The sequence below is a fragment of the Euprymna scolopes genome, chromosome 42 (assembly GCF_053919585.1).
Source record: "Euprymna scolopes isolate OS-2025 chromosome 42, ASM5391958v1, whole genome shotgun sequence".
In the NCBI taxonomy this organism is placed as follows: domain Eukaryota; kingdom Metazoa; phylum Mollusca; class Cephalopoda; order Sepiida; family Sepiolidae; genus Euprymna; species Euprymna scolopes.
In genome coordinates this window covers 62,701,974-62,714,381 of record NC_136523.1, presented here as the reverse complement: position 1 = coordinate 62,714,381, position 12,408 = coordinate 62,701,974, and positions in this window count along the sequence as shown.

The following is a 12,408-nucleotide window of genomic DNA, read 5'->3' as shown; positions in this document are numbered from 1 at the left end:
ATATAGAAAGAGTAAGAGAGACAGATAGAGATAAATAAATAGACATAATTTTCACCATCTTATATATATACGAGAAATATAAGGTAATACAATACATTACGAATATATATGTATGTATATATATATATATGTATATATATGCGTTTGTGTGTGTGTGTGCGTGTGTGTGTGTGTGTGTGTGTATTTCCGGTATTTATTTCAACAGTTCTTAATATGTAACAAAGCTTAGTCGACGTATGAATATCCATTTATAGCAAGTAAACTACATAGAAACGTTTCTGCTACATTCCCGAATGGAAATAATAATCAGAGAATTAGTAATAAAGCCAACAGATTTAACATGATGGTTTCTTCCGGGAATTAAACATACACGCGTCTCCGTAGCTTACTTGCCATGATAAATTTGCATACTATATATATATATATATATATATATATATATATATATATATATATATATGCTCCCTATATTGGGTTAGGCATATTGGGAAGTGATATACAAACTGCCATTATCGTATTAAGTGACGCTCTTTGTGTAAAAAAATCGAGCGGAGGCATTTGGACGATGTCAAAACATCGTTTATTCATGACCCACAAAGGGGCAGCCGTATAGCGTAATGGTGAGAAGCCTTGAATGTCATTTGGGCGGTCGGGTTGCCTGTCTAGCTACACTGATGAGTTGTGAAGCATCTAAACAGTACTGTATGTGGATGACTATAATGTTCCCTATCTTGGGTTGAGTATATTCGGAAGTCATATACAAACTGTCATTAGCGTATTAAGCGACGCTCTTTGTGCAAACAAATCGAGTGGAGGCATTTGGACGATGTCAAAGCATCGTTTATTTATTACCCACACATGAGCAGCCGTATAGCGTAATGGTGATAAGGGCGGTCGGGTTTCGATCTGTCCTTGAGGCAGTTGCCTCTCTAGCCGCACTGATGAGCTGTGAAACAGCGAAACAGTACCGTATGTGGATGACTATATATATATATATATATTATATGATTTTTAATTTAATTAAATTTTGATTTTTAAATTTTAAAAAATTTTAAAAATTTTTAAATTATAAATCACATTACTTAATATATATATATATATATATATATATATATATATATATATATATATATGGGGGTGGAGAAGTTTTTCGTAGTAACAAATCCAGTAGAAATAAGACATTCTACCGCTGAATTCTAAACAAAATGTAAGAAATAGATGTGTTAATTACATTTACTATAGATTAGTGCCGAAACGTCTAAACAGCAAATAAAACACACGAGATGAACGTGCGAGATAACACTCACATGTACTTTTACCTTTTCTTTGTCATCTAGTTTCTGCTTTCCAATCAGTGAAACTCTTATATGCTCATCACCATCATGACGTCGGTGACGTTTGCTAAATGGTTAACAACACGGACTAACAATCTTGTTGTACCAATTTCAATGCCGTTTGTTGCACAGAAACATTTTAACTTACGAATGTTGGCAACATAGTACACGATGTATTTCTAGAAAGAATAATAACTAGAAAGACATCAGATAGGTGAATGCCAAATTAATAAAAGGTGGTCAAAATTACAACAATCATCATAACCATTGCAACTAATTATCGTTGTCATTATCATGTTAATGTCATATAGTGGTAGTGTCGCGGACCCTTCTGACTCTATCATGTTATCTCCCTCTATTGTTTGTCACACTAATTAGGTCTGTATAGCTAGCTTAGTTGTTTGACTTGAGTTTTACTAATCGATAGAATAATAGCATTCTTTACATCCTTTTATATTATCAGCAAATCGAAGAGGTACGTCAGGTAAGAATATCACAAACAGGAAAAATGATGGCTAGGCCTAATGCAGCTAATATGGTCAGTATTCTACAATTAATTTTGACGAATAAGTTTTGAGTTATTTGGGGGTGGTAAATCATCATCTATTTTCATGAAATTTCTACAATTAACTTAATGCCTACAAAGGTTTACCCATATCCTCACTGCATTTGCATTAGTGTCTCGGATTCTTCCGACTCTTTCAGGTATTCTCGTTTATCTACTAAATCGCCACGTAAATCTTAACAGGTGAGCTGGGTTTCATCTAATCTAATTGTCCGTTTAAAGAATTTGATTTTTTACATGCATAACCTGTAAACGTGCAGTTTTACCACATTGCACAACGTGTCCAGTGACAAAATAGTTTAATTAATGATACATATTAATAGGAAAAATATTACAAAAGAAAGTAAACCGTATTTATGTAAAACCTGGCGGATACACAGAGTCAACCGCCTCACGTAGAAAGAAACTTGCATTTTTAGTTTAAAGTAGACGAGCTATATTATTTTCCATTAAAGGACTATATATATATATATATATATATATATATATATATATATATATATATATATATATATATATATTAAGTGAATTAGATCAAATAGTCTGAAGAGCGGAGGTTATTTTAATATATTAGTAAATGCATTAATACAATTAAAAGAAAACAGTGCCGTTGTAATGTAGATATACAATAAGCTCGATAGGCATGGATATCCTAGAGCTATTTTAATATTGAGTAAAATGATTCATCATTTTTTAATTAAAAAACGGTTTCAAAAGGAAGAACAAAAAATCAATAGATTGTACGATCGTTGTGGGATTTTAGTTAAAAATTTCATTTATAATTAGCTGTTCCAAACATTAGTAGAATTTTTGGTACTCATGCGCTTATTGATCCGTGCTGAAATAATAAAGTTATTATTTAAAAAGCCATTCTTAACATGGGGAGGAGAGGGTGTTTTGTACCTATTCTGTAATTTAACCTTACAATTGAATAAAAAACATATAAAACTTTAATTAAACTTGGAAATACGATTTAAAAAATAACGCGGATCAGTAAGTGCATTAGCACCGAATTTTTCTCTGAATCTATATTTGAAATCGTAGGTCCATGCTAATTTGTGATCAAATATATTCAAGATAGCTTCGTAAGATATTTTTCTCATTCGTTCAGTATATTTTAGGGGTAATTTGTTATAATGTTTACTATATATATATATATATATATATATATATATATATATATATATGTGTGTGTCTCTCATGAGTTGTATGATGGCACAATGAACCATATTTTCAATCAGCACAACGATGCACCTGCAAACTATTTATGGAAAAATATAAACATTCGCCTACATTATAGGTAAAATAATTATAAATAATAATAATAATAATAATAATAATAATAATAATAATAATAATAATAAATAAATAAATAAATTAACTTTGTGTGTGTCATTTAAATAATACAGAAAAGCTGATGCAATTATTAAAGTAAACTGTACAAATGTGCGTGCCCTTTTCTGTTTAGATTTTCCTTCGACCTCTGTTTTTCTATTCTTGTCACGACATCATTTAGCAATTTTTTATTCGTCACTATTTACTGGAGACATTTTTCTCAGCGAACTTCTTGGCCAAATCTGTTCACGTTGTGTGAAATATATGGCAATCGCGAGTATCAAAATTATTTGCAACTATTGGCACCGAATCGAAATACATTTATCTAAAGTTTGATCTGAATTGTAAAGCATGTAGAATTTGTAAATTAAAAAAAAAAAAAACTAGTGGATAATTGTAGATACATTTTCTCTAATTAAATTATACAAGCAATGCACATTATCTGAACGACCTCAACTGATGATCTTTTACATTGTAGAGTGTATCGATACTTTATTACTGATTAAAACAGCTTTCATCTACGACTTATTACATTGTGAGCAACATCCATTTACACGTCCAGAATGTTGCGAAACTTATCACTAACCTTCATGAGAGCAAGACAACGTGTCCTGATGACATTCTAATCATAATACTTAAGAATCTGCAACCTGAACTATCTTCTTAGAAAGCTGTTCAATCGTTGTTTAAAAGAGAAATGCTTCCCAAAAACTTTTTAAAAAAATGGTCTAGTATTAAAAAACAACAACCGCAGGGCGACTTTCTACATCTCAGTAAACTAATCAGTCTCTAGTGCTTCATGAGTGTAATTTTGAATCTGTAATACATCAAGAAGTTATCAATAACTTGAAACAAGTAAATCCACAAAAACCCGAGTTCCATCTTGCAAGATTAACAGCTGAAGCGTAGACATAATATCAATGAATCTATTGACGTTGTTTTTATTTTCAAAGCAAGACAAAAAGGTTTTACTTTACAAACTTGGTAGTTATGTAATATCTGAAATTGTCTGCTTAACCATCAAATATTTTTCTTCGTTTAAACTAATGTGCAAAAGCACATAACATCAACAACATCAGATTATATAACCAACAATGGCAACTCTTCAAAGAGTACTGATGATCGATATCTTCCTGTCCCCTTTCTTCTTGACTCGTTAATTCGTGTAGTTGTAAAACGGGTCACTGATTACTTTTAATACATTTAAAACAACCTTACTCCACCAACGCTCAGAGTCTAACTTTGTCCTTATTGAAATTACTGTTTTTTCGTTGAGTAAGTCAATTGCTCTCATAAACTGCTATGGTTGATCTAAATTCCAGACTCGAAATAGAAAACTTACATCAAATCAGTTGCTCAGGTCATCAGTTGCTCAGGTCATCAGTTGCTCAGGTCGGTGGAAAATTTCAACACAACTGTTTAATTTTTTTGTCTAATTTTTATGGATCAGATTAGTGTGCATCGAAATATTTGAATTTTCAAATGTTTAGATTATGTCCATAACCACCTTTTATATATTCCAAAGAAACATACATTGAATAAATATTTATTAATTAACGTTTTATACGTCTTGTTAAAGTTTCACGAAAATCGGATCATCTAAATTTTTACAAAACCCCTCCATCCAATTTTATCTTATTTGCATAAAACTAAATGAAACTAAATATATCCCACATTTCGCAGATACCAATTTAGATAAAACTAGAATGCGCGATATTAGAAAAATGCATTATTACAATTTTCACATTGTCTACTGTTTTTCTCATCTATCATGAACAAGACTGACGTGGAATACCGATGCCCATTTTATAAATCAGGTGCACGTCAGTTTATATGGATGACTTAATCGACTTAGTCACTACATGTTTTTTTATAGAGACTTGAGAATAATATGACAGCCGAAGTAGCTAGAGAAAGTCTGATTAATGCATATTGCAGAGCAATATACCTACGTTTACTTTAAAAACTTGTTAAGAGCTTGAGCAAGACTTTCAACAGTAGCTTAAAAGCTATAGCCGGAATCCAAAAGGCTATTGAGAATTTTCAGGAGTGGTTGATCATAATAGGCAAATCAGGATTGCCCGGATATTTAAATGTATGGCTTCTTCAGCGCGTGGTATTCGTCACATAGTGTATCTATTGTACGGAAAAATCCATTAGCATTGTGGGAGTATTAGCATTAACAATCAGTAATGGGATGAGAAGATGACTTGATTTCCCAAAAATGCTTAAGCAGTGCAACCCGTCATGGTCACAGCAATGCATTACATCTTCCCTTCAATAGAATTGAAAGTAACAACAAGAAAAATACTGCAGTATGCTGAATGCAGAAATCCAAAAGTTGGAACTCGGAGAAGATCTATCAGTAAACTGAGCACATAACATATAAAGCTACATAAGGTTTAATATCTAAAATTTCTAGGTTGGCAGTATTTTTGCGAACAGTTGGCTGAGATGGCGGAAATTTTCTGTTTCTATGTCTATCCTTGTAGCCATGTCACTAGTAAGGGTGCTGGAGGTAAACGTTTTGTCTGGGCTGACGTTATCCGCCTGATAGTCAGGGACCCGAACCTTGGATTAACCACTAAGGAGGCTGTCCTATCAGCAGGTGCAAAGTACTGGGGCTGCTGTATTGCCATTTGGTGAATGGATTCTGGACCATGCAGTAGCTTCTGGTGGGGCCTCTCGATGCCATACTAGTGGGTAATTGTTACGGCTTTACCTTATCATTAGCTACAAATAATAATAATAAAAAAAATTCTTCGTTTCTTTTTCTCTCTTAATTTCCCCTCTCTGTCCTGCTCTAAGTAAATCTGTCGACCTAGTCCACAAATTCCAAAATTTCATCATGACAAGTTTCAAGAAAAAATACACGATTAAACCCGGTTCTCCAACTTCCAACGTAGACCCCTACTACCATGTCTCCTTCTCCAACATCAGGGGTCTTCGTTCTAACCTTCCAGAGGTTGAAACCCAATTACAGGAGACTAAACCAGACCTTTAATTTTTAAGTGAAACTGGCATTGGACAGGCTATTTCCCTAGATGAGTTTGCAATTTCAGGATACTCTAACTTAACTTCTAAATCTGACCCCCAAGATCGCCATGGGCATGGAATATGTGCCTATATTAAAGATAGCTTTCCATGTGGGAGGGACATCTCCAGGGAAGATCCTAACTTACCCTATATGTGCTTCCGGGTTGCTTTAGCTCACACTACTGCATTTATATTTACTCTCTATCGCCCCCACAACAGCGGAGTTACTATCTTTCAAAGCATATCTGAGAAAATTGACCAAGTCCTTTCTACTTATCCTTCAGCTAACATTCACGTATGTGGAGACTTCAATGTTCACAACGTCGAATGGTTGACCCACTCAAACAAGACCGATGATGAGGGGAGGTTCTGTCATGATTTCTCCATTGCCTATGACCTCACTCAGATTGTTCAGGAACCTACCCGTGTGCCCGATAATGACGGCCAGTATGCGAGCCTACTAGACCTTTTTCTCACAACTTGCCCTGAACTATGTTCAGTTTCTGTTCTGTCGCCTCTTGGATCTTCCGACCACTCTGTTGTATCAATTAAGATAAAAATGAAATGTAATAAGTCCCCAGACGTACCTCTTCATCGTACAGTATATCGATACACTAAGGCTGACTGGGATAGCTTCCGTACATTTATATCTGATCTACCTCTGCATTCCATGTTTAAAAAGGATGTGTCCTCTATAGTATTAGACCTAACTGAATGGTTAATTGTAGGTATTGACCATTTCATACCCTCTAAAAAGTTTCAGCAAAAACCTAACAGCCAGCCATGGTTCTCTCCAGAATGTGCTGCTGCCATTGCGCACAGAAATCACTTTTTCCACTGCTTCAAACGTAATAGATGTATGGAAACTAAAGCCGTTTTCAGGACTGCCAGCAACCATTGTAAGAAAGTAATAAGGAACGCAAGAGTGTTGTATGCTCAATCTGTTAAGTCCAAAGTAGCTGAGCAGAGGCTTGGTTCCCACCAGTTTTGGCAAATAGCAAACAGAATCCTGAATAGAAGCGTGTGCTCCATCCCAACTATTATCAATGGACCTGAGGTAATCTCGTCAGTATCAGACAAAGCCAAACTCTTTGTCAAGAACTTTGCAGCTAATTCTACCCTTTGCGACCAAGACCGCCAACCTCCAATATTTCCTCCTGTATCAGAAAACACGCTATGTGATATACGTATATCTGTACGTGATGTTGCCAAGCTAATCAAAAACCTTGATTCCAGTAAAGCAACTGGCCCTGATGGTATTCCAATTATAGTACTCAAAAAACTTCAACCTGAATTAGCGCCCATACTTACAAAATTGTTTAAACGTTGTCTTAAGGAGAATAGTCTCCCATCTCCCTGGAAAATCTCATCAGTATGCCCTGTATTTAAGAATTCAGGTGATCGCTCATCCCCCTCTCAGTACAGGCCAATAAGTCTCCTGTGCGTCATGAGTAAGTTGCTAGAATCTGTGTTAAATACAGAAGTAATCAAACATCTCAACAAAAATAACCTTCTTAGTGACACTCAATATGGTTTCCGTTCTGCTAGATCTACAGTAGATGTCCTTACAGTTATATCGCATAGGATTAGCAAATCTCTCGACCGTGGCAATCTTTCTAGGGCAATTGCTCTTGACATATCTAAAGCCTTTGATAGGGTATGGCATAAAGGTTTACTTCATAAGATCGCTAGCTATGGTATAGCTGGAAAAGTCTTCTCAATTATTAAATCATTTCTTTCTGATAGGTTCATAAGAGTAGTAGTTGAGGGGCAAAAATCAGAAGCTCACAGTATTAATGCCGGTGTCCCTCAGGGATCCATCCTGGGCCCAACTCTTTTCCTGATCTACATTAATGACCTTCCAAATCATATCCTTACATCATTTGTAGACATTTATGCTGACGACACTACCATTTATGGTACCACATCTAAGACAGTAAACGACCAAGTTCTCTCCAATTCTCTCTCCTCTGATCTTGAGCACGTAGTACAATGGGGAAAGGAGTGGCTGGTTACTTTTAATGCATCTAAAACCAAGCTTCTCTCTTTACATCATCAACATTCTAATTCACATTTGTCATCAATTGAAATGAATGGCTCTCGTCTTCAGGAGGCCTCAAGTTTTGACAAGCTTCTGGGCTTGACCATTACTCCTGATCTTAAATGGAACACGTATATCAAATCTGTTGCCAAGGCCGCTGGAAAAATGGTGGGATCTTTCTATCGATCCAGTAGATATCTCACTGCTGATGCTATTCTCTACCTATATAAGAGCCAGGTACGTCCAAGGATGGAATACTGTTGCCACATCTGGGCAGGAGCTGTTAGAAAGGACTTGTCCTGCCTTGATAGAGTTCAAAATAGACTTCGTAGCCTCGTAGGAGATGTCCTTTTCTCCTCCTTGCAACCTCTATCTCACAGAAGAGATGTTGCGAGTTTGTCTCTGATGTATCGTTATTTTCATGGAAAGTGTTCAACTGAGCTTCAATCTATGGTCCCCCCTCGCCAAACTTTCACAAGAAACACTCGTCTAGCTGTAAACACTATCAATAATTTCCCCCACTCTTTATCTGTGCCTAAACCTAAACGTAGATTCCATGAACAAAGCTTCTTTCTTAGAACTGCACGCCTGTGGAATTGTCTTCCGTTTTCCTGCTTTCCGGCTGACTATAATATGGTTGTGTTCAAGTCTAAAGTAAATAAGTTCTTGATGAGCCGTTCCATATAAGTTATTAAATTTACCAAATTTTCATTACTAATGATTACTATATTGACCAATTTCTACTGTACACTCTTTAACCCTTATCCTTGAGTGGCCTCTGGGCCTTGATAATGTGGTGATGCCTTTGTAAAAAAAAAAAAAAAAAAAAAATCTAAAACGAGAATGGGGCTACTTTCCCCAAGTGAACTGCATTAACAGGGAAATTAAGACGCCAGCTAATTCATAATTAAGACCATGGTGAGAATAAGCACACAATTGTAACAGAGTTGGTGGTGACTAGCTAATATCAACTTGGGAAGTCGTTACCCGAAGTAGAGAAGATAGAACATGAGCTAGTGACTGGCATTTAATGATAAAAAAAACTCAGCTGAAGCTCTTTAGCCACATAACAATAATAACATTCAGACCCGATCTGATACTGAGTTCGAAAATAAAGATAAAACATCAAAGCAATGCATAAGTCGTTCGTGCGTGTGTTTTATCACGTTCAGTTGTAATTGATTTGCGAATTTCTTTTGTTTTGTCTGATTCGTGATATATTAAATAACGCATAAAACGGTGCTTTTTTATACCGACATGATGATTGATTACAATTCATGCTTATCTAGTAATACATTTCGGTGTAATTCCATGAAGTCATGTGCTTGATACGACTAGAAATTAACGTTAAGGTTTTTTTCTAACACTATCATTTATATGACTTGGTGTTGTGCTGTATGTAAACGAAGACGTAAAACAAAACCTTTTTCCAAGGTTTTATTGAACAAAATTTACTGCTACTAAAGAAAGAGAGAAAGAACTCAATCTTTTAAAGAAAAAGAAACACGTGCAAAATCACGTGGCAAGAAACTGAATTTGCATATCTATTTTTTTTTTAATTAGAAAGAACAAAACAATTTAAATGAAAATATTTTAAACAGTAATCACGGACAGATTCATCCCGGTAAGTGGTAGCACTAACGTATTTAAATATCAGTCAGCGGCAAGTCGATTCAAGACCTGAAGATATTGGTCGGCAGACTCCTTTTCTTGCTGCAGAGGCGTGGAAAGCAGATGTCTAGCATGAATAACGCTTGGAGACTTGTCGTAAATAACTTTCAGTAATTCGACAGCGTGTTCAAATCCTGAACAACCCTCGATAACGTCAGCAACGGTGGGGCCGATGTTTAAATAAAGAACTTCGAGTTTATCAGGGTTAAACGAATCAATAGTTGATAAATAGTAATTAAAGTTACGATAGCAGAATCTCCTAAGCTTGCCAGCCTGAGTGTCTGCCGAGGATACGTCAAATTTGTCCAGATGAATGATCTTCTTTATGAGGGAAATAAATTTTTGTTCAATAAATTGTAGTGTTGTAAGTAAATGAAGACGAAAAACAAAACCCTTTTCCAAGGTTTTGAACAAAATTTACAGCAAGAGAGAAAGAACTCAGCCTTTTAAAAGGAAAATGAACACGTGCAAAATAACGTGGCAAGAAACTGAATTTGCAGATCTTTTTTTTTTAATTAGTAAGAACAAAACAATTTAAATGGAAATATAACACTAGGGTTAATTATTTTAATACGTAACTTTTTATTGTTATCTAGTTGCGATATTAAAATGAATATTTTTTTACGAAGAGTCAGTCAAGCAGCTAACTCATGAATAGAAGAAAATATAGTGCAATTAGTTTAGATAATTAAAGAAGTAAAACATTATTTACTCGAATGTAAACCCAGATAAAGTCGAAATAGGGAAAAGTAAAAGAAGGCATTACATAGAAAAGGGGGTTAGAACTATTTCTATTGGTTAGCTTCGATTAACATGTTTCTCTATGAAGAGTGTAAGATTGACACTTAAAACAAAGAAAATGTTTGCAATGTCGACAGGCGAGATATAATTATACTAAACTGTATGTCTAGAATCCATGATTTTTATCCATAGAATATGTCTAAAATATAACGTTTAGTCTTAATGAGTATTACAAATGAATTTGTGCCTAACGACGATGAGCTTAATCAATGCAAACATGATATATTTGAATTTTAAAATGTGTTTGTTTCAAAAGTATAACGAACACTTTCAAAAGTATAACGAACACTTTCACAAGTATAACGAACACTTTCAAAAGTATAACGAACACTTTCAAAAGTATAACGAACACTTTCACAAGTATAACGAACACTTTCAAAAGTATAACGAACACTTTCACAAGTATAACGAACACTTTCACAAGTATAACGAACACTTTCAAAAGTATAACGAACACTTTCACAAGTATAACGAACACTTTCAAAAGTATAACGAACACTTTCACAAGTATAACGAACACTTTCAAAAGTATAACGAACACTTTCACAAGTATAACGAATACTTTCAAAAGTATAACGAACACTTTCAAAAGTATAACGAACACTTTCACAAGTATAACGAATACTTTCACAAGTATAACGAACACTTTCAAAAGTATAACGAACACTCTCACAAGTATGACGAACACTTTCAAAAGTATAACGAACACTTTCACAAGTATAACGAACACTTTCAAAAGTATAACGAACACTTTCACAAGTATAACGAACACTTTCAAAAGTATAACGAACACTTTCAAAAGTATAACGAACACTTTCAAAAGTATAACGAACACTTTCAAAAGTATAACGAACACTTTCACAAGTATAACGAACACTTTCACAAGTATAACGAACACTTTCAAAAGTATAACGAACACTTTCACAAGTATAACGAACACTTTCACAAGTATGACGAACACTTTCACAAGTATAACGAACACTTTCACAAGTATAACGAACACTTTCACAAGTATAACGAACACTTTCACAAGTATAACGAACACTTTCACAAGTATAACGAACACTTTCAAAAGTATAACGAACACTTTCACAAGTATAACGAACACCTTCACACGTATAACGAACACTTTCACAAGTATAACGAACACTTTCAAAAGTATAACGAACACTTTCACAAGTATAACGAACACTTTCAAAAGTATAACGAACACTTTCACAAGTATAACGAACACTTTCACAAGTATAACGAACACCTTCACGAGTATAACGAACACTTTTACAAGTATAACGAACACTTTCACAAGTATAACGAACACTTTCACAAGTATAACGTACACTTTCAAAAGTATAACGAACACTTTCAAAAGTATAACGAACACTTTCAAAAGTATTACGAACACTTTCACAAGTATAACGAACACTTTCAAAAGTATAACGAACACTTTCAAAAGTATAACGAACACTTTCACAAGTATAACGAACACTTTCAAAAGTATAACGAACACTTTCAAAAGTATAACGAACACTTTCACAAGTATAACGAACACTTTCACAAGTATAACGAACACTTTCAAAAGTATAACGAACACCTTCACAAGTATAACGAACACTTTCACAAGTATA